At 42.2% G+C, this 22,299-nt stretch overlaps 1 pseudogene; it reads right to left on the reverse strand.

Moving 5' to 3' along the window:
* The window catches only part of LOC125507537, a 30,955-nt pseudogene extending 9,263 nt beyond the window's left edge, over nt 1-21,692 (reverse strand).
* Between the last annotated feature and the right edge of the window lie 607 nt (nt 21,693-22,299).

Below are 22,299 nucleotides of genomic sequence, written 5' to 3' on the forward strand. Positions count from 1 at the left end.
ATCATGCTTCTGTTTAACCGATGTTAGATGTGATAACTTGAGTTCATTGTCGCCGCTATAAAAGTGATCATGAAATTTCTGCTCTAGCTGTGACCAAACCCGAATGGAACCATGTGGTAAAGAAGAAAACCATGAAAATGCAGTACCAGTTAAAGATAAAGGAAACAAACGCACTTTCAACTCATTTAGTGAGCCTGCTTCACCTAGTTGTGCTAAGTATTGACTAACATGCTCCCATGTGGTTTTTGTGCCCTCTCCATTGAACTTAACAAAATCTGGAATCTTATATCCCGGAGGGCACTGGATGGCATCAAAGTACTCAGGGTACGGCTTTTGGTAAATCCGATTCCGAGGTAACTCAACTCCAAAATTCTCTCTAAGCATCTTAGCCATCTCCTCTCTAAGATTAGCTAGACCATCATCCGTAGTGGACGATGAAGCTTGTGGCAGTGACATAGGAAGAGTATGGTTACTAGCTGTAGGTAGGAATTGTGGCATGTATGTCGACCCATAATTTGGTAGTGGTCGAGTGATTGTAGCTGTAGGTAGAGTTTGGTTCGGCGTTGCCACCGAACCTGTCATGCTCATAATAGGATTAATGGGTGTAGCCACAATCTGATTTGTTTGGGTAGGATAATAAGTCATCGGCACTGGAGGCGCCGATGCAATAGGTAAAGCCAGATTAGGGTTTTGCACACTAGCAGCTACACCATTATTACCACTAGACGATTGAGATATATTCTTCTGAGCATTAGTATTTTCTGTAAAAGTTTGATAGACTAGATTGTTACCATCAGTAATACGACTTTCAATCTCAGCCCACTGCTCAGGAGAAAAGGCAGTACTTACAGAGGGTTTAACCTGTTCAGTTTGAAGAGGAGGGAACTTGATTTCTTCAATCGGAGTGATGTTGCCTTGGCGATCTTTCTTGAATTTTGCAAGGAACTCCTGCAGGTCCTTCTCCTCGCGCGCCTTCTTGTACTCCTCATAGACTTGGCGATGATCGGCCGATATCTCATCAAGACTGGGCTTAATGATGTTATCGGCGTCTACCTCAGATGGCTTGGGAAGATCGTACATGGTGGATGATGATGATTGATCTTCGGTCCCCAGCGGAGTCGCCAAAATGCATGTTGACACACGAACATGTCACGTGTACCCTCGACGCCGGGGGTGATGCACCGCAGCTCACGTCGAAGGAGACCCGACCGACAGCGCGATATGCAAGACAGTCGACGGGCGCTTTTGCAGACCCGAAAACCCCACACCCCCGGGAGGGACCCCGTCAGGGAGTGCGGCGGCTATGGGCTGCCCTAGGTCGATTCGCTCTCCCCTAGAGCCTCAGGATTCACAGCTCCCAAACACGAAGAACAACGAAGAACGAGATAGAAAAACGGTGGAGAGATAAAACGTAGATGAAAAAGTAGTATATTGATTTGTTCGATTGTGTGTTGTTCAATCGGCCATCACCCCCAACATATATAAGAGGCGGCTGGACTTCCCGTACAAGCAAAGGATTCATCTAGGCTTTCCTTACAAAAAATTACATCAATTCACGTCCTAGAGTCCTAGTTCTATTCCAATTCGGATTCAGTCCGAATCTGGCCCAACTTCTGTCCTCCTCCTTGCGTGGGCCGCCGAGCTTGCATATGACCTCCGATCAAGACGGCCCAAATATGAAACTTGTGCGCCTCGACGAGACGAACAATCCTTATGTTGAACACTTTTCCAAATAAGACCATCTTGAATATTCTACGAAGCCATCTTTAATATCCAGTCGGACTCGGTCATGTAATAGATTGGATTGTCCGAGTCTCATAGTGAACTTACAGGCCGTATACTATCTCATATGATAATGACTCCAAAACCAAAGTTCACCGTTTTGACGATGCGCACAACTTTTGTGTTGATCACTTTTCCATCCGACGTCATCTGGATTACCTTTCGGGCACATCTTCAGTTTCACTCGGATCCGAGCTCATCCACTAGGATATTAGAGTTTTTCGTCCGACTGAACCTTTTCACTCGGATGTTAGAGTCTTTCACTCGGATGACTATATTTCGCTCGGAAGCCAATCTTTTACTCGATCGATAAGTTTTTCACTCGACCTTTTCCTCGATCGGTAGGTTTTCACTCGGATGGTAAACTTTTCACTCGGATTTCCTGATTGAAAACACAGCCTGATCTTGATTTGCCTCTCCAGGTTGCTTACGACCTCGGATTGAAACGAATTTTATATGAAAAACGACCGGCTTGACGAGACAAAACTTTTTCGTGTTGAAGGTTTTTCGATTCAAGGCCGTCTTGATGGCCGAATTACTCGCGCAAGCTATCTGACAAGTGTCTGGCATCTCGCGCCATATTTCCGTTGAGATTCGGTCTGCAGTGTATTGCCTCTAACTTTTGCATATGAACTTGGATTGAGATGATTTATATATCAAAATCGATTGCCTCGACGAGACGAAGACAATTCCTTAAGAGTGCTCCTTCATCCGAGGTCATCTTGAAGACGTGATTGGCCAAAAACCACTCGGAACATTGAATTATGCCACTCGGAGTATAGTTTCGGTCCGTAAGATAAAGTCGAATGAATATAACCGAAACATCAAAGTGGTTCCACTCGGCGACGTGAATTTTTTCATGCTAAAAACCCGTTCACTCAAGACCATTTTCATTGCAATCTGTATCTTGCCAAAATCAGGTGTCAACAACTTGCTGTCTGGTCATGCTGCTGCTTGTGCTGGGCTGCCTCCTCGCCGCCACCTTGATGATCTGCTTACTGCTGATGCTGATGGTGTTTCATGGATTGTCGCATGGAGATGAGATGGGATGGGATTGATTGATGATCGGATGTTATGGAGCAATGATTCGATGGATGGTGGTCAGATTGCGTCGGAGGTTGCAGGGTCAACTCGCGTGCTGGCTGCCTTGTGCCTTAACTCCAAGCAACAACTGGTGGTTTGTTTGACCTGACCTGTAGCAATATTTTGTTTTGAGGAATGTTATCATGGTTGAAATTTTGCTTTTCGTTGCTATTCTTTTCTGGTTGTTGTTCATGGAATTTTTACACACACCTGTCATTGTTTGGTTGGTACAAGGAAGTTAGGACGTAGTCTTGGGACTTGGTCATTAGTGTTGCTAATCATCTACGTGCGGTTGGGAGGAAATTAGTTGGAATGTAACGGGAATTCAATGGCCGGTTTAAAGATATTAACATATATGATGGTGAACTTTCTCTTATGAACACATGTGTTTGTACAAGATTGCATATATGGTGGCTGAAACAAGGGTTAAGGAATCTGACTTTTCATGATGCAAATGAGAAACCTCTGTTGGATCTTGATGGAGTTTATATAGAAAAAAAACTAACGCCCACACGCACTAGTAGAAAAAGGGCAATTTGTCCCGGTTCATAAGGCCCATCTGTCCCAGTTAGGGAACCGGAACTAAAGGGTCGGTACTAAATCCCTACACGTTTAGTCCCGGTTCTTACACCAACCGGAACAGATGGGGCTCCACGTGGCCGCTGCGGCTTGCCCTGGCAGGGGGGCCTTTTGTCCTGGTTTGTAGCACCAACCGGGACCAATAAACTACCACGCGTCAGCATTTCGGGGGCTAGGTTTTTTTTTTCTGAAGGGGGGGGGGTTGGGGGTTTTGGGGGGTTTTGTATGGTTAATTTTGGGGGTTTCATATATTGTGTTAGGTAGCTAATTAATTAATAGAGAGAAGTGTCCTCTCTTATCTTCGTGCTTGGTCGACGCTACGTACTATACGTATAGAGAGGCCCTCGACACGCTAGCTAGTAAGCAAATGAAGGAAACCATTAAGTACAGAAGTTCCTCATGAACATATTCATACAGAGAGAAGTGATATCGACCTCTCATTCTCCGAGAGATTGGTCGAACAACAAGTTTTCGTACATCTATCCGGCGCTACTGGCTACATATATACAATATTAAGATCTCTTATAATATAATCCCCTAATTAACTCAGCTTCCAGATGGTATTCTCCGGCTTTATTGATGACGTGGTCAAGAAAGAATCCCGCCAATTCCTCTTGAATTGCTTTGATGCGATCATGTGGTAGGAGTTCATCCCGCACCTGCCACATCTAATTTGAAGAAGGGAGTCAATACATATATATGAATGAAACTTAACACAAATGATGGTAATATAATGAAACTGTGAATATTATTGCTTACACAAATCAAATTGTCTTTTAGAGTAGCCCTGGTTTTCTTTTGCAAGTCGCGTTGTAGATGAACTCGCAAACGTAGTATCCACAGTAATCATTCCCTTGTTCCTGCCACAAGCACTATACGAGAAATAGAGGTCAATAAACTGATAATGAAGCATTATAAATGGCATTGATGAAAGTAGCTAGAATCAACGGGATCGAGATGCGCGGAACTAGCTAGCTAGTACTACTTACTTTCGGGTATGTCCATCGCAGCTTCCCCGACAGTCCCGGAGCTTGTGCGATGAATACTTTCCAAACCCTGTGAGACAAAGAAAACAATTACTTGATATCAGGAAATGAACAAAAAGTTGGCGATATGGTGCGATAATGATCGATTGAACTTACTTCTTGAGCATTTTAGTCATGTCCGCATAGGTCTCGGGAGATTTTCATCTCGAGTCTAAGACGGTTATTAGTCCCTGCTCAAGCTTAATCTCTAGGAGAATATAGTGGAAGCTGCGCACGCATGCATAACTCATCAATTACATTACTATAACCTCGAGTAATAAGGGAAATCGAATATGCACAAGACAGTAACACTCACTTGAAGTTGTAAGGAAAGAGTATTTTATCTTTGTTTTGATTTTGAAGCAACGATTTGAGCAAGTTGGCCTCGGTTTCTTTGGCATCAAATTTAGCTGTATATTCATCTATGAGATTTGTGTTAGTGAACCCAATATCATAGATTTTTGCTTTTCTGCATTCGACGATCTTCAATCTGCATAATATTGTGAGGATAACTATATATACATGCAATGAAAGAGCTAAGCTATATATATAGAGACTTAATGACAGAAGTAGTACTTACAGACAGTAGCAAGTGACCGTTAATTTATCGAGGGCCTTTTGATTGAACCACTGGAAGAACTCCTAAAATGAAACAAACAACAGTTCAATTCCAACGAGGTCGTGCTCCTCTTTAACTCTCAGCGTCAAAGTATCCTTCCCCCCAGACTCGCTGCATGTTTTCATGTACCAATCATGGAATCTTCGCATCATCGTTGTTAGAGTAGTTCCATCTCTGATGAGAGGCTTCCCGTACTGGTATTTGTGTTTGTCCACCTCCATTATATAAAAATTTGCATCGTCGGGCAGGTAATCTCCAAGATTGGTATAACCGGGCACCATCCTTGGATCATTAGCGACGATATCGCTAGACACCTTGAGCGGGGGGCACGATTGGTTCGCTTGTTCGCCGAGCTGGGCAATTTTTTTCCCAGCTCGTTGTTCTGCTAACCTTCGATCACTGATAGTACTTCCCGACCGCTCCGCTTCGATAAATGACTTTCCAATAATGCGCTCATAGTTGGTTTTCAACGGAGACAGTGGTGGTTTCTTCAGGGCATCGAGTGTGCGCTTTGCTTTCACCGGATCTATCTTCTCCTCCGGAGATGGATGTTTCTTTGCTTTCACCGCTTCAAAGAAGTCCCTCACTTCAGCTTCCACGATCTTCTTGTTTTCCTACACGGACCTCTCGTATGGTAACTTCTCTAGAGTCTTTAGAGATGGACTGAATCTGAATTGCCTCCGGCCTCTGGCTGTACTGCTAGATGCCGGAGCAGACGGAGCGGCTGCGGCTGTCTTCTTTGCTTGCTTACGAGGCGGAGGAGAACGAGTACGACGCGCCGGAGCAGCCGGAGCGGCGGCGGGTCTCTTCCGCCCTTGCTGATGATAACCCACAACTATAGGGGATCACAACAATTTTTGAGGGTAGATTATTCAACCCAAATTTATTGATTCAACACAAGGGGAGCCAAAGAATATTCTCAAGTATTACCAGCTGAGTTGTCAATTTAATCACACTTGGAAACTTAGTATCTGCAGCAAAGTATTTAGTAGCAAAGTAATACTCCCTCCGTTCCAAATTACTCGTCGCAAAAATGGATGTATATAGAACTAAAATACATCTAGATACATCCATACCCACAACAAGTAATTTGAAACAGAGGGAGTATGATAGTAGTGGTAATGGTGGCAAAAGTAACAGTAGCAGTTTTGGTTTTATAGTGATTGTAACAGTAGCAACGGAAAAGTAAATAAGCGAAGAACAATATGTGAAAAGCTCGTAGGCAATGGATCAGTGATGGATAATTATGTCGGATGCTATTCCTCATGCAATAGTTATAACATAGGGTGACACAGAACTAGCTCCAGTTTATCAATGTAATGTAGGCATGTATTCCGAATATAGTCATACGTGCATATGGAAAAGAACTTGCATGACATCTTTTGTCCTACCCTCCCGTGACAGCGGGGTCCTATTGGAAACTAAGGGATATTAAGGCCTCCTTTTAATAGAGTAATGGACCAAAGCATTAACACTTAATGAATATATGAACTCCTCAAACTACGGTCATCACCGGTAAGTATCCCGATTATTGTCACTTCGGGGTTATCGGATCATAACACATAATAGGTGACTATAGACTTGCAAGATAGGATCAAGAACTCACATATATTCATGAAAACATAATAGGTTCAAATCTGAAATCATGGCACTCGGGCCCTTGTGACAAGCATTAAGCATAGCAAAGTCATAGCAATATCAATCTCAGAACATAGTGGATACTAGGGATCAAACCCTAACAAAACTAACTCGATTACATGATAAATCTCATCCAACCCATCACCGTCCAGCAAGCCTACAATGGAATTACTCACGCACGGCGGTGAGCATCATGAAATTGGTGATGGAGGATGGTTGATGATGACGATGGCGACGGATTCCCCTCTCCGGAGCCCCGAACGGACTCCAGATCAGCCCTCCTGAGAGGTTTTAGGGCTTGGCGGCGGCTCCGTATCGTAAAACGTGATGAATCCTTCTCCTTTATTTTTCTCTCTCTGAAAGTGAATGTATAGATTTGGAGTTGAGGTCGAAGGAGCACCAGGGGGCCCACGAGGCAGGGGGCGCGCCCAGGGCGGTAGGCGCCCCCACCCTCAAGGACAGGGTGTGGGCCCCCTGGCCTTGATTCTTTCGCTAGTATTTTTTATATATTCCAAAAATAATCTCCGTTAATTTTCAGGTCATTCCAAGAACTTTTATTTCTGCACAAAAATAACACCATGGCAATTCTGCTGACAATAACGCCAGTCCGGGTTAGTTCCATTCAAATCATGCAAGTTAGAGTCCAAAACAAGTGCAAAAGTGTTCGGAAAAGTAGATACGATGGAGACGTATCAACTTCCCAAGCTTAAACATTTTCTTGTCCTCAAGCAATTTAGTTGATAAACTGAAAGTGATAAAGAAAACCTTTTACAAACTCTGTTTGCTCTTGTTGTTGTAAATATGTAAAGCCACCATTCAAGTTTTCAGCAAAGATTATGAACTAACCATATTCACAATAACATTTAGGTCTCATGTTTACTCAAATCAATGGCATAATCAACTAGCGAGCAATAATAATAAATCTTGGATGACAACACTTTCTCAAAACAATCATAATATGATATAACAAGATGGTATCTCGCCAGCCCTTTCTGAGACCGCAAAATATAAATGCAGAGCACCCTGGAGATCAAGGGCTGACTGGAAATTGTAATTCATGGTAAAAGAGATCCAGTCATACTCAATGTAAACTAATAATAATACATGCAAATGACAGCGGTGCTCTCCAACTGGTGCTTTTTAATAAGAGGATGATGACTCAACATAAAAGTAAATAGATAGGCACTTCGCAGAGGGAAGCAGGGATTTGTAGAGGTGCCAGAGCTCGATTTTGAAATAAAGATGAATAATATTTTGAGCGGTATACTTTCATTGTCAACATAACAACCGAGAGATCTCGATATCTTCCATGCTACACACATTATAGGTGGTTCCCAAGCAGAATGGTAAAGTTTATACCCCCACCACCAACAAGCATCAATCCATGGCTTGCCCGAAACAACAGGTGCCGCCAACTAACAACAATCCTGGTGGAGTTTTGTGTGCAATTATTTTGATTTGATTTGAGCATGGGACTGGGCATCCCGGTGACCAGCCATTTTCTCGTGAGTGAGGAGCGGCGTCCACTCCTCTTGAGAATAACCCGCCTACCATGGAAGATACAGACAACCCTAGTTGATACATGAGCTATTCGAGCATACAAAACATAATTTTTATTTGAAGGTTTGGAGTTTGGCACATACAAATTTACTTGGAACGGCAGGTAGATACCGTATATAGGAAAGTATGGTGGACTCATATGGAAAAACTTTTGGGGTTTATGGAATTGGATGCACAAGCAGTATTCCCGCTTAGTACAAGTGAAGGCTAGAAAGAGACTGGGAAGCGACCAGCTAGAGAGCGACAACAGTCATGAACATGCATTAAAATTAATCAACACTAAATGCAAGCATGAGTAGGATATAATTCACCATGAACATAAATATCGTGGAGGCTATGTTGATTTTGTTTCAACTACATGCGTGAACATGCACCAAGTCAAGCCACTCGAATCGTTCAAAGGAGGATACCACCCTATCATACCACATCACAACCATTTTAATAGCATGTTGGCACCCAAGGTAAACCATTATAAACTCCTAGCAAATTAAGCATGGCATGAGCAACTATAATCTGTAATTGTCATTGCAAACATGTTTCATTCATAATAGGCTGAAACAGGAACGATGAACTAATCATATTTACAACAATAAGAGAGGTCGAGTTCATACCAGCTTCTCTCATCTCAATCAATTCATCATATATCGTCATTATTTCCTTTCACTTGCACGACCAAATGGTGTGGATAATAATAATAGTGCACGTGCATTGGACTAAGCTGGAAATCTGCAAGCATTCAATACATGGTAGAAGACAAGGTAATATGGGCTCTTTCTTAGATCAACAATAATGCATATGAGAGCCACTCAACATTTTCATCAAGGTCTTCTCCTCTCGACACCCAAAGAAAAGAAAAGAAACAAAACTATTTACACGAGAAAGTTCCCAACAAGCAATAGAAGAAGATATTAAGGCCTCCTTTTAATAGAGTACCGGACCAAAGCATTAACACTTAGTGAATACATGAACTCCTCAAACTACGGTCATCACCGGTAAGTATCCCGATTATTGTCACTTCGGTGTTAACGGATCATAACACATAATAGGTGACTATAGACTTGCAAGATAGGATCAAGAACTCACATATATTCATGCAAACATAATAGGTTCAGATCTGAAATCATGGCACTCGGGCCCTAGTGACAAGCATTAAGCATAGCAAAGTCATAGCAACATCAATCTCAGAACATAATAGATACTAGGTATCAAACCCTAACAAAACTAACTCGACTACATGATAAATATCATCCAACCCATCACCATCCAGCAAGCCTACGATGGAATTACTCACGCACGGCGGTGAGCATCATGAAATTGGTGATGGAGGAAGGTTGATGATGACGATGGCGACAGATTCCTCTCTCTGGAGACCCGAACGGACTCCATATCAGCCCTCCCGAGAGAGATTAGGGCTTGGCGGCGGCTCCGTATCGTATAACGCGATGAATCCTTCTCTCTGATTTTTTCTCCCCGAATGTGAACATATGAGTTGGAGTTGAGGTCGGTGGAGCACCGGGGGGCCCATGAGGCAGGGGGTAGGCGCGCCCCCACCCTCGTGGACAGGGTGTGGGCCCTGGCCTTGATTCTTTCGCCAGTATTTTTTATATATTCCAAAAATATTCTCCGTTGATTTTCAGGTCATTCCGAGAATTTTTATTTCTGCACAAAAATAACACCATGGCAATTCTGCTGAAAACAGCGTCAGTCCGGGTTAGTTCCATTCAAATCATGCAAGTTAGAGTCCAAAACAAGGGCAAAAGTGTTTGGAAAAGTAGATACAATGGAGACGTATCAACTCCCCCAAGCTTAAACCTTTGCTTGTCCTCAAGCAATTCAGTTGATAAACTGAAAGTGATAAAGAAAAACTTTTACAAACTCTGTTTGCACTTGTTGTAAATATGTAAAGCCAGCATTCAAGTTTTCAACAAAGATTATGAACTAACCATATTCAAAATAAGATTTAGGTCTCATGTTTACTCATATCAATGACATAATCAACTAGCGAGCAATAATAGTAAATCTCGAATGACAACACTTTCTCAAAACAATCATAATATGATATAACAAGATGGTATCTCGCTAGCCCTTTCTGAGACCACAAAACATAAATGCAGAGCACCCCTGAAGATCAAGGGCTGACTGGAAATTGTAATTCATGGTAAAGGAGATCTAGTCAAGTCATACTCAACGTAAAGTAACAATAATACATGCAAATGACATCGGTGCTCTACAATTGGTGCTTTTTAATAATAGGATGATAACTCAACACAAAAGTAAATAGATAGGCCCTTCTCAGAGGGAAGCAGGGATTTGTAGAGGTGCTAGAGCTCGATTTTGAAATAGAGATGAATAATATTTTGAGCGATATACTTTCATTGTCAACATAACAGCCGAGAGATCTCGATATCTTCCATGCTACACACATATAGGCGGTTCCCAAGCAGAATGGTAAAGTTTATACTCCCCCACCACCAACAAGCATCAATCCATGGCTTGCCAGAAATAACGGGTGCCTCCAACTAACAACAATCCTGGGGGAGTTTTGTTTGCAATTATTTTGATTTGATTTAAGCATGGGACTGGGCATCCCGGTGACCAGCCATTTTCTCATGAGTGAGGAGCGGAGTCCACTCCTCTTGAGAATAACCCGCCTAGCATGGAAGATACAGACATCCCTAGTTGATATATGAGATATTCGAGCATACAAAACAGAATTTCATTTGAAGGTTTAGAGTTTGGCACATACAAATTTACTTGGAACGGCAGGTAGATACCGCATATATGAAGGTATGTTGGATTCATATGGAACAACTTTGGGTTTATTGAATTGGATGCACAAGTAGTATTCCCGCTTAGTACAAGTGAAGGCTAGAAAGAGTCTGGGAAGCGACCAGCTAGAGAGCGACAAGAGTCATGAACATGCATTAAAATTAATCAACACGGAATGCAACCATGAGTAGGATATAAATCACCATGAACCTAAATATCGTGGAGGCTATGTTGATTTTGTTTCAACTACATGCATGAACACGTGCCAAGTCAAGCCACTCGAATCATTCAAAGGAGGATACCATCCTATCATACCACATCACAACCATTTTAATAGCATGTTGGCACGCAAGGTAAACCATTATAAACTCCTAGCAAATTAAGCATGGCATGGGCAACTATAATATCTAATTGTCATTGCAAACATGTTTCATTCGTAATAGGCTGAATCAGGAACGATGAACTAATCATATTTACAAAAACAAGAGAGGTCGAGTTCATACCCGTTTCTCTCATCTCAATCAGTTCATCATATATCGTCATTATTGCCTTTCACTTGCACAACCGAACGGTGTGGGTAATAATAATAGTGCCCGTGCATTGGACTAAGCTGGAATCTGCAAGCATTCAATTCAAGGGAGAAGACAAGGTAATATGGGCTCTTTGTTAGATCAACAATAATGCATAAGAGAGCCACTCAACATGTTCATTATGGTCTTCTCCTCTCGACCCCCAAATAAAGGAAAGGAAACAAAACTATTTACACGGGGAAGCTCCCAACAAGCAAAAGAAGAACGAGAAATCTTTTTGGGTTTTTTTAATTACTACTACTACAGGCATGGAAATTAAACTAGCTAAAAGCTACAACTGTTTTTTTTTCTTTTTTTCTTAAGGGTTTTCAAACACACAAGAAGAAAGCTGGAAAAGAAAATAGACTAGCAAGGATGATACAATGAAAAAGTATGAGCATCGACAACTGGCATGAGTGTGTGAACATGAATGTAATGTCGGTGAGAGATATGTACTCCCCCAAGCTTAGGCTTTTGGCCTAAGTCGGTCTATGCCCATGGATCGAAACTGCCCTCTCCGGTGTACTGAGGAGGGTCCTCGGGGGCCACTAGTTGCCGATCTCCTCCGGATCCCACTGATAAACAGATTGACGATGGGGATCAGATAGTGGCTCCGGCTCTGGAGCTGACGTCAGGCTCTGGTATGCCTGAACGGCCTCCGACAAAACAAGGTACGTGCCTGAAAATATGTTGAACAAAGAGGGAGCAGGCAAGGTAATAGTCTCAAAGTAATTCTTATCAAATATCAGTCTATAGTTAAGCATCTTATTCTTATTCTTAACAATAAAATCATGTGCTACCATACTCTTATAATCTAGAAAAATATGAGGTAGCAACTTTTCCTCTTTCTCATAATGCCTAATAGGTATGTTAAAGTGTGCAACAAGGCGCGAGGCAAAGATGCGTCCTAAGACGGGACCCTTTGTACGGTTCAGATTTAACCGCTTAGCAACAATAGCGCCTAAACTAAAAGTGGTATCACGAAACAAAGCATGGCACAAAATAACAATATCAGGGGCACTAAGATTTCCACAATTCCGGCGACCAATTAAGCATCTACTAGCAAATATTGCAAAGTAACGTAGAACAGGAAAATGTATGCTAGTGATTCTTGCATCGGAAACTTTCCTCGTTTCCCCTACATCAATCATATCAATAAATCCCTCCACATCATTACGATGTGGTTCCTCTATGCTGCCCTCAAAGGGTATCCTACAAACCCGGCAAAAATCATAAAGTGACATCTCCTTATGCTCATCATATAAATAAAATTCCACCGAAGGTGGCGATCTCCTAGCATGGAAATGAAAATTTTGCACAAAGATATTAGTGAGTAAGAGATACTGTTCGCGCTGGTCGTGGAGGAAGTCGGTGAGGCCTGCATTCTCAGCCAAATAATAAAATCTTCATAAATCCCGGCTTCTCTCAAGAACTCATCACAAGGCCATTCACATGGCCGAACCTCCGCAGTACGAGGGAGATTATACTTGGGCTTCTTATTCTCTTTGCTTATCCTTCAAGCTTCGGCTCGATGAGCCCCTCAAAAATCTCTTCATCTTTTTCCGAAAATTTCTGAAATTTTTAGTAACTTAAAATAAAAGTGAACAAACTCAATAAAATTGATAGCAACTACTCCTACAAGTGCCTAGAGGCTATATCATGCATTAAAACTACTTTTGACCACATAAATTTGACATGCAAGCTCAAGAACAGGGTCACCTAAGCACCAAAAATTTGCAATAAATAAAGCACTAGAACAAAAACTAATTGGACCATTGGAGGAGTCACATACCGAAGAACAATCCCTCAAAGCAGTTTTGGGAATGGAGCTTTGAGCAAGGAGATCGAAAATGGTAGCAAGATGAGCTAGAACACGGGTTTGAGCTGGTGGATGATTTTTTTAGAGGAAGACGAAGTGTGTGGGTGCAAGAATAAGTGGAGGGATCCCACATGGAGTCCACGAGGCAGGGGGTGCGCCCTCCACCCTCGTGGGCACATGGTGGGTCCCCCTGGTGTGTTCTTAGTGCCAATAATTCTCAAATATTTCAGAAAAAATCAGATTAAATTTTCAGGGCATTTGGAGAACTTTTATTTTCGGGGCATTTTTTTATTGCAAGGATAATTCAGAAAACATATAGAAAATACTATTTTTTCCTTTATTTAAATTAAATAACATAAAGTAAAAGGAGGGTACAGAAAGTTGTGCTTTCTAACTTCATCCATCTCATGCTCATCAAAAGGAATCCACTAACAAGGTTGATCAAGTCTTGTTAACAAACTCATTCCAAATCGCATGAAACCGGAGAAATTTCGAATAACACTAGGTTACCTCAACTGGGATATGCACATCCCCAACAATAAGAATATCATATTTCTTCCTGGCAGTAGGAAGAAGAAATTCAAAACCTCCAATAATAATCATTGAATTTTTTCCAATAGAATTGATACTTTGGACTTGAGGTTGTTTTCTCGGAAAATGTACCGTATGCTCATTACCATTAACATGAAAAGTGACATTGCCTTTGTTGCAATCAATAACAGCCCCTACATTATTCAAAAATGGTCTACCAAGGATAATCGATATACTATCGTCCTCGAAAATAGTAACGTTTGCAACCACAACAGGCACATCCTCACAAATACCGACAAGTATAGCAGTTGATTTATCAGCCATTTGCAAAGATATTTCAGTAGGTGTCAACTTATTCAATTCAAGTCTATGATATAAAGAAAGAGGCATATCACCAACACCGGCTCCAACATCACATAAATCAGTTTTAACATAGTTTCTTTTAATGGAGCATGGTATAGTTGGTACTTCGGGATCTCCTAGTTTCTTTGGTATTCCACCTTTAAAAGTATAATTAGCAAGCATGGTGGAAATTTCAGCTTCTGGTATCTTTCTTTTATTAGTAACAATATCTTTCATATACTTAGCATAAGGGTTCATTTTAAGCATATCAGTCAAACGCATACGCAAAAAGATAGGTCTAATCATTTCAGCAAAGCGCTCAAAATCCACATCATCCTTTTTCTTGGATGGTTTAGGAGGAAAAGGCATGTGTTTCAGAACCCATGGTTTTCTTTCTTTACTGTGCTTCCTAGCAACGAAGTCTCTCTTATCATAACGTTGATTCTTTGATTGTGGGTTATCAAGATCAGTAGCAGGTTCAATCTCTACATCATTCTCATTGCTAGGTTGAGCATCAACATGAACTTCATCATTAACATTATCACTAGGTTCATGTTCATTACCAGATTGTGTTTCAGCATCAGAAATAGAAATATCATTGGGATTCTCAGGTGTGTTAACAACAGGTTCACTAGAAGCATGCAAAGACCTATCATTTTTCTTTTTCTTCTTCTTAGAGGAACTAGGTGCATCAATATTAGTTCTTTGAGAATCTTGCTCAATTCTCTTAGGGTGGCCCTCAGGATAGGTTCCTGAGTCATTTTACCCCCTCTAGTCATAACTCTAACAACATTACCATTTTTCTTATTATTTAATTCAATGAGCAAATCATTCTGAGCCTTAAGTACTTGTTCTACTTGAGTGGTAACCATAGAAGCATGTTTACTAATAAGTTTAAGTTCACCTTTAACTCTAGAAATATAATTGATAACCCACAAGTATAGGGGATCGCAACAGTTTTCGAGGGTACAGTATTCAACCCAAATTTATTGATTCGACACAAGGGGAGCCAAAGAATATTCTCAAGTATTAGCAGCTGAGTTGTCAATTCAACCACACCTGGGAACTTAGTATCTACAGCAAAGTATTTAGTAGCAAAGTAATATGATAGTAGTGGTAACGGTAGCAAAAGTAACGGTAGCAAAAGTAATGTTTTTGGTATTTTGTAGTGATGATAACAATAGCAACGAAAAAGTAAATAAGCGAAGAACAATATATGGAAAGCTCGTAGGCAATGGATCGGTGATAGAGAATTATGCCGGATGCGGTTCATCATGTAATAGTCATAACCTAGGGTGACACAGAACTAGCTCCAATTCATCAATGTAATGTAGGCATGTATTCTGAATATAGTCATACATGCTTATGGAAAAGAACTTGCATGACATCTTTTGTCCTACCCTCCCGTGGCAGTGGGGTCCTAGTGGAAACTAAGGGATATTAAGGCCTCCTTTTAATAGAGTACTGGACCAAAGCATTAACACATATTGAATACATGAACTCCTCAAACTACGGTCATCAACGGGAGTGGTCCCGATTATTGTCACTTCGGGGTTGCCGGATCATAACACATAGTAGGTGACTATAGACTTGCAAGATAGGATCAAGAACTCACATATATTCATGAAAACATAATAGGTTCAGATCTGAAATCATGGCACTCGGGCCCTAGTGACAAGCATTAAGCATATCAAAGTCATAGTAACATCAATCTTAGAACATAGTGGATACTAGGGATCAAACCCTAACAAAACTAACTCGATTACATGATAAATCTCATCCAACCCATCACCGTCCAGCAAGCCTACGATGGAATTACTCATGCACGGCGGTGAGCGTCATGAAATTGGTGATGGAGGATGGTTGATGATGACGATGGTGACGGATTCCCCTCTTCGGAGCCCCGAACGGACTGTAGATCAGCCCTCCCGAGAGGTTTTAGGGCTTGGCGGCGGCTCCGTATCGTAAAACGCGATGAATCCTTCTCCTTTATTTTTTTTTCTCTCCAAAAGTGAACATATAGAGTTGGAGTTGAGGTCGGAGGAGCTCCTAGGGGCCCACGAGGTAGGGGGGCGCGCCCAGGGGGGACAGGCGCGCCCCCACCCTCGTGGCTAGGGTGTGGGCCCCCTGGCCTTGATCTTTTGCCAATATTTTTTATTATTTCCGAAAATACGCTCCATGTAGTTTTAGGTCATTCCGAGAACTTTTGTTTCTGCACATAAATAACACCATGGCAATTCTGGTGAAAACAGCGTCAGTCCGGGTTAGTTCCATTCAAATCATGCAAGTTAGAGTCCAAAACAAGGGCAAAAGTGTTTGGAAAAGTAGATACGACGGAGACGTATCAACTCCACCAAGCTTAAACCTTTGCTTGACCTCAAGCAATTCAGTTGATAAACTGAAAGTGATAAAGAAAAACTTTTACAAACTCTATTTGCTCTTGTTGTTGTAAATATGTAAAGCCAACCTTTAAGTTTTCAGGAAAGATTATAAACTAACCATATTCACAATAACACTTAGGTCTCATGTTTACTCATATCAATGGCATAATGAACTAGCGAGCAATAATAATAAATCTCGGATGACAACACTTTCTCAAAACAATCATAATATGATATAACAAGATGGTATCTCGCTAGCCCTTTCTGAGGCCGCAAAACATAAATGCAGAGCACCTTTAAAGATCAAGGACCGACTAGACATTGTAATTCATGGTAAAAGAGATCCAGTCAAGGCATACTCAATGTAAACTAATAGTAATGAATGCAAATGATAGTGGTGCTCTCCAACTGGTGCTTTTTAATAAGAGGATGATGACTCAACATAAAAGTAAATAGATAGTCCCTTCGCAGAGGGAAGCAGGGATTTGTAGAGGTGCCAGAGCTCGGTTTTAAAATAGAGATGAATAATATTTTGAGCGCTATACTTTCATTGTCAACATAACAACCAAGAGATGGTGATATCTTCCATGCTACACACATTATAGGCGGTTCCCAAATAGAATGGTAAAGTTTATACTCCCCCTCCACCAACAAGCATCAATCCATGGCTTGCTCAAAACAACGAGTGCCTACAACTAACAAGAGTCCCAGGGGGAGTTTTGTTTGCAATTATTTTGATTTAGTTTGCATAAATCATGGGACTGGGCATCCTGGTGACCAGCCATTTTCTCATGAGTGAGGAGCGGAGTCCACTCCTCTTGAGAATAACCCGCCTAACATGGAAGGTACGGACAACCCTAGTTGATACATGAGCTATTTGAGCATACAAAATAGGATATTTATTTGAAGGTTTAGAGGTTGGCACATAAAAATTTACTTGGAACGGCAGGTAGATACCATATATAGGTAGGTATGGTGGACTCATATGGAATAACTTTGGGGTTTATGGGATTGGATGCACAAGCAGTATTCCTGCTTAGTACAAGTGAAGGCTAGCAAAAGACTGGGAAGCGACCAGCTAGAGAGCGACAACAGTCATGAACATGCATTAAAATTAATCAACACCGAATGCAAGCATGAGTAGGATATAATGCACCATGCACATAAATATCGTAGAGGCTATGTTGATTTTGTTTCAACTACATGCGTGAACATGTGCCAAGTCAAGCCACTCGAATCTTTCAAAAGAGGATACCACCCTATCATACCACATCACAACCATTTTAATAACATGTTGGCACACAAGGTAAACCATTATAAGCTCCTAGCTAATTAAGCATGGCATAAGAAACTATGATCTCTAGTTGTCATTGCAAACATGTTTATTCATAATAGGCTGAATCAGGAACGATGAACTAATCATATTTACAAAAACAAGAGAGGTCGAGTTCATACCAGCTTTTCTCATCTCAGTCAGTCCATCATATATCGTCATAATTGCCTTTCACTTGCACGACCGAACGATGTGGGTAATAATAATAGTGCACGTGCATTGGACTAAGCTGGAATCTGCAAGCATTCAATAAACAGGAGAAGACAAGGCAATATGGGCTCTTTTGTCAGATCAACAATAATGCATATAAGAGCCACTTCAACAATTTAATTATGGTCTTCTCCTATCGACCCCCAAAGAAAAGAAAAGAAATAAAACTATTTACATGGGAAAGCTCCCAACAAGCAAAAAGAAGAACAGGAAATCTTTTTGGGTTTTCTTTTTAATTACTACTACAAGCATGGAAAGTAAACTAATTAAAAGCTACAACTATTTTTTTGTTTTTCTTAAGGTTTATTAAGCACACAAGAAGAAAGCATAAAAAGGAAATAGACTAGCATGGATATTACAATGAAAAAGTATGAGGACCGACATCTAGCAATGAGTGTGTGAACATGAATGTAATGTCGGTGAGAAATATGTACTCCCCCAAGCTTAGGCTTTTGGCCTAAGTTGGTCTATGGCCATGGTTGGCCTGGCGGATATCCATACTAATAGTTGGGGTCGTACTGCGAAGAAGAAGACTCTGATTGCCACTGGTTGGCAATCATCTCCGGATCCCACTGGTAATTAGACTGTCGTGGAGGATCAACTTGTGGTTCCGACTCTGGCTCTGTGGCTGATGTAGGGTTCTGGTAGGCATGAATAGCCTCCAACGGAACAAGGTACTTGCCTACATAAATCAAACAAGGAAGGAGCAGGCAGGGTAATAGTCTCAGGATGATGTTTATCAAAGAACAATTTGTATTTGAGCTCATTTCCCCTATTCTTAACAATAAAATCGTGTGCTACCATACTCTTATAATCTAAATAAACAGGAGGCAACAATTTTTCTTCCTTCTCATAGTGCCTAATAGGTATGTTAAAATGTGCAGCTAGGCGCGAGGCGAAGATGCCTCCAAAGACAGGGCCCTTAGTACGGTTAAGATTTAACCGCTTTGCAATAATAGCACCCATGCTGAATGTATCATCACGAAATAAGGCGTGGCACAAAATAACAATATCAGGGGCATTCAGGTTTCCATAGTTTCCGCGCCCAATTAAGCATCTACTAGCAAATATAGCAAAGTAACGTAGAACATGAAAGTGTATGCTAGTAGTTCGTGCATCGAAAACCTTCCTCGTTTCCCCTACAGTGATGGTATCAATAAACCCATCCACATCGCCGCGATGTGGTTCCTCTATGATGCCCTCGAAAGGGATCAAACAAACCTGACAAAAATCACGAAGTGACATCTCCTTATGCTCATCATATAAATAAAACTCGACCGTAGGTGGTGAGCTCCTAGCATGGAAATGAAAGTTTTGCACAAAGATATTGGTGAGTAAGAGATACTGTTCTCGCTGGTCGTGGAGGAAGGCGGTGAAGCCTGCATTCTCAGCCAATTCATAGAAATCATCATAAATCCCGACTGCTCTCAAGAAATCATCACAAGGCCATTCACACGACCGAACCTCCGCGATGCGAGGCAGATTATATTTGGGCTTCTTTGCTTCTTCATTTTGCTTTTCCTTCGAGCTTCGGCTCGATGAGCCCCTCAAAAATCTCTTCATTATTTTCTGAAAAATTCTGAAATTTTTTGTAACTTCAAATAAAAGTGAACCAAACTCAACAAAATTGATAGCAACTACTCCTACAAGTTCCTAGAGCCTATATCATGCATCAAAACTACTTGGAACCACATAAATTTGACATGCAAGATCAAGAACATGGTCACTTAGGCAGCACAAATTTGCAATGAATAAAGCACTAGAACAAAAACTAATTGGACCATTGGAGGAGTCACATACCAAGGAACAATCCCCCAAAGCAGTTTTGTGAGAGGTGCTTTGAGCAAGGAGATCGAAAATCGCAGCAAAATGAGCTAGAACTCGTGCTTGAGCTGGATAATGGTGTTTGTGGGAGGAATAAGGAGTGTGTGGGTTCAGGAATAAATGGAGGAGGTCCACCATGGGCCCACGAGGCAAGGGGCACGCCCAGGGGGTAGGGCGCGCCCTCCACCCTCGTGGCCAGGTGGATGCCCCCTCTGCTGTGTTCTCAGTGCCAAATATTCTCAAATATTTCAAAAAATTATATTTAAATTTCAAGGCATTTGGAGAACTTTTATTTTCGGGGTATTTTTATATTGAACGGATAATATAGATAATAGACAAAAAATACTATTTTTATTTTATTTAATATAAATAACAGAAAGTAAAAGGAGGTTACAGAGAGTTGTGTTTTCTAAATTCATCCATCTCATGATCATCAAAAGGAATCTATTAACAAGGTTGATCAAGTCTTGTTAACAAACTCATTCTGAATAACATGGAACCGAAGAATTTTTGAATAACACTAGGTTACCTCAACGGGGATATGCACATCCCCAACAATAAGAATATCATACTATTCTTCTTGACAGTAGGTAGAGGAAATTCAAAACCTCCAAAAATAATCGATGAAATTTTTCCAATAGAATTGATACTATGAACTTGAGGTTGTTTCCTCGGAAAGTGTACCGTATGCTCATTACCATTAACATGAAAAGTGACATTGTCTTTGTTGCAATCAATAACAACCCCTGCAGTATTCAAAAAGGGTATTCCAAGAATAATAGACATACTATCGTCCTCGGGAATATCAAGAATAATAATGTCCGTTAAAATAGTAACGTTTGCAACCACAACAGGCTCATCCTCACAAATACCGACAGGTACAGCAGTTGATTTATCAGCCATTTGTAAAGATATTTCAGTAGGTGTCAACTTATTCAAATCAAGTCTACGATATAAAGAGAGAGGCATAACACTAACACCGGCTCCAAGATCACATAACACTACGGGAAACATATAATTTGCCGTCAGGGGGCATCTTTGCCGTCAGCTTTTCGTCGGGCAGACGACAAAGAAAGGGTTTGCTGGCATCAACAGACAGCAAAGAAAAACTGACGGGAAAATAGACTTTGCCATCTGCGGAAAAAACCACAGACGGCAAAGAGGTCACTTTGCCGTCTGCAACCAAAATCACAGACGGCAAAGATTTTTGCTGTCTATATTTTTTCAGCAGACGGCGAAGATTCTTTGCCATCTCTGTTTTATTTTACAGACGGCAAAGTGAGCCCTTTGCCGTCTGCATTTTTTTCGTAGACGGCAAAGAGAAAGCACATCACGCGGATCGATCACATGGATCGATGACTTGGCAACATCTCAGACCCACATCCCCACCCACCAGGCCGTCCACTCCCCACCCACCCGCGATGCACACGCCCCCAGGGCAGCACCCACACGGACCACGTCCTCTCTGCCTTATTCCCACCCCCACCCGCACGTCTCCTTCTCCCTCTTGTTTCTTTCCCACTCGATCCAAATCGAGCACGCCGACCGGTCAACACCTCAAGGACGCGACCACTTCCCCCGTCGCCACCGTAGGCCGCCGGTGCCCGCCACCACTTGCTGGCCGCCATCTTGCCGGCTAGCCCCGGCCACGCTGGGCAGTATCTCGCCCGCCGGCCCCGGCCGGTTGCTCGTGTCACCCCCAGCGCCTCCACGCCCCATCGCTCATCGCCCCCAGCAGCCTCTGCGCCCCGTCGCTCGTCGTCCCCAGCAACCTCCGTGCCCCGTCACCCCCGCCGGCCTCCTGCGGCCCCGGCCCCGTCACCCCCGCAGGCCTCCAACGGCCTCCACCCCCTGCACCGGCGCCGGCCTCGAGGTCGCGTGCTCTGCCTCGCGAGCTCCGCCGCGACAGCAGCCGGGGACTCTGCCTCGCGAGCACCGCCCATCCCCGACCTCCCTTGCATGCCTCCCGAGCGCGGCTGGGACGGAGCCACGCAGCTGAGCGAGTCCAGATGGCGGCACGATGAGCAGGATCGGGCGGCCGCGCGGCAAGCACAGCACGATAGAGTGGCGCGACGGGCGTTGGGCTGGAAGGTTGGGCGAGCAGGCCACTGCAGCGAAGAAGAAGGACCCGATTGCTTTTTAATTTTATGTTTTAGGGTCCTTTGTGTAATTTTGAAGGACTATTCTGTAACTCTAGTTCTCTCGCAGCCTCGTTTACATTTTGTACTCCACTAA

This window comes from Triticum urartu, chromosome 5 (genome assembly GCF_003073215.2).
Source record: "Triticum urartu cultivar G1812 chromosome 5, Tu2.1, whole genome shotgun sequence".
Classification (NCBI taxonomy): Eukaryota; Viridiplantae; Streptophyta; class Magnoliopsida; order Poales; family Poaceae; genus Triticum; species Triticum urartu.